Consider the following 2,500-nt stretch of genomic DNA (forward strand, 5'->3'; position numbering starts at 1 on the left):
TTGGCCTTGACTTAAAACCCACCTTTTTTCCGAGATTACGGATCAAATTTTTCGATGAAATTATGCGCAACTAATTTGCGATCTCGTGCACAGCGAAAACAAAAAAACATGTTTTAAAATGCTACGACATTTTTTCTGACGTACACAACAATCGCAAATCATGTCGTGGGCCTGTCGTAGGCCGTTGTCGCATGCGACAAAAAATCGTACCGTGTAATTCGGCCCTTAGGGTTCTTCGCAGTTGAAGCTCAGTCATTGTCATATCAGTCTCGTTTACAGGTGAAAGCCTAACACCTAATTTTCGCCCAACTATTGACAATTTCAATACGATGTACATGAAGAGGGTCATGAAGGGGTAAAACGGTAACTGGCATGGACCTGATTTTTCGGTGGGAAAACGGGATTTGATCTCTGGGAACTGGGATTTTGTTACTGGCAAAGGGAGATAAAATAGTCCTTGCTAAAGCCCTGGTAAAACGGCGCATGATAGTCGATGATAGTTGATTCTCTCCAAACTATCATTAACTATCACCAACTATCATTCACGTGGTCAAACGGCCAAAGAACTTCGTGATAGTTGATGATAGTTCACCAGCAGTCGCGCAAGCAAAGTCACGCGAGCAGCTAGTTCCAGGCTCTTTCCGCGTAAAACTGTGGACACTAAAATGGCCTACCAAAGGCAGGGCCGGGCTTCATATTCGTCTATTAGACGTAATAGAAGGTCATTACTCCATCTCGCCGTATTGCCCTTCTTGACCGATGAACGTTTAGTGATACGCTTCGTTTTTTTTGCGGTGCATGTCTCTTCTAATTCTTGGGAGTTGACGCTTTCTTCAAAAGATATCTTCTCTATGTTATCTTGGTCTTCAATATTTTCTTTTTCATGATTATCACCTTGGATGTAAACACGAATTTCTGAAGCTGCAGCTGAGCCCCGCGACAAACTTTTGGCGGCCATTTTAAACGAGCCCGCCGGTTTTCAGGGAAAACAGCTGACCAAAAACTATCATAAACTATCATACGCGTTGTCAAACGAGGAAAACTATCATCGAATATCATGAAGAATTTGAACAAGCCCAAAATGAATGATAGTTGATGATAGTTGATGATAGTCGATGATAGTGTATGATAGTTGGTGGTCAAACAAAAGCGCGAGCTTCAACTAACATCGACTATCGTCAACTATCATCGTCTATCATATGCATGCGCCGTTTGACCAGGGCTTAAGAATGGGATTTGCATTATCAGAGGTCATCAGATAATAAGGAGCTTAAGCAACGACAACGGCGACGGCAACAAGAACGCCACAAATTTGCATATTTAGTAGCTTTGCACGCCCTGCACGTGCATTTCACTTTTGTCCATTTCTTTTCCGTCGTCAGCAACACAACAACGTGAAATAGCCAAATTTGAGGTTTTATCAAGAACGTCAACACTTGAGGATAAACTTTCATTTTCTTCCCTAAATTAAGTGCCGTTCCGAGAAATGTCACTTTTGAGGAACTACCACACCCTTGTCATATTAAAAAGGTTGAAATACTCACGTAGGGATTAAAATTAGGCGAATTTATATTTTGAGATGACGTTCCCGTAGCCGTCGCCGTTGTCGTTGTTTAAGCTCCCTATTAGTTCTGCTCAAACGTCCTGATATCAAATATTTCATGCGCTCTTCTTCGGTTCCTGGCCACTGCCATGTGAGAGCGAGGACCTTCCTGATGCTAACAGATTTGTTTTTGAACCTCAAAGCCCCCTGCCTACATCATTCCTACCTCTAATACAGCTCCTCTAGAACGAATTGACATCTTTAAACCCACTTCAAGAAATGCAATTACTCGAAATGTGGACCGGGAAATGGGATTGGCACCCCCCCCCCCCTCCTCCCTCCCTTTATGATCCTCCCTATTCTATGTACCCCCTGGAATTCTATCTCCTTTTCGTCGTCAATATCAAGTATGTTTTCCAAAAAAAATCACTCACCAAAACTTAATATTTCCTATCTTTTTTCAATTGTGTATTCTGTTCGTCTGAAACAAAACGTTCTGGCATGCAGTCAAACTTTAAATTCTACCTGCGACAGTTTGCCTCAAGGTACAAAAATTGTTTATGGAAAGCATTTATATTATCCTTTCTTTCTCCCACACTATCTAGCAGTTCTTTAATGGGGCTGTCTACAAATTCAGAGGTCTTTTCTACGTGTATAATGCGCCGATCAAATCGAAACTTCAACATCCCCCCGGCCATTGACTATCTTCTGTGCCGGGAAGTGGGGAATTTGACCTTTGCCTGCGTGGGGTGGGGAAAATTGAACCGGAAGAGTCAGGTCGCTAACAGCCATAAACCACGTGTTTGAACGAGATGGAAGAGTTTAAAAGAAGAGATATAACATTTGTGAGCGATTGGCTTACAAAAAAGGTCTTCAAAAGTTGGGGACAGACAAACATCCGACGATAGGGTAGAGCATTTGAACACTATTTTGGCCCAGGGGGGCGGGAAGTTGAAC

Source organism: Montipora capricornis, chromosome 4 (genome assembly GCF_036669925.1).
Source record: "Montipora capricornis isolate CH-2021 chromosome 4, ASM3666992v2, whole genome shotgun sequence".
NCBI lineage: Eukaryota > Metazoa > Cnidaria > Anthozoa > Scleractinia > Acroporidae > Montipora > Montipora capricornis.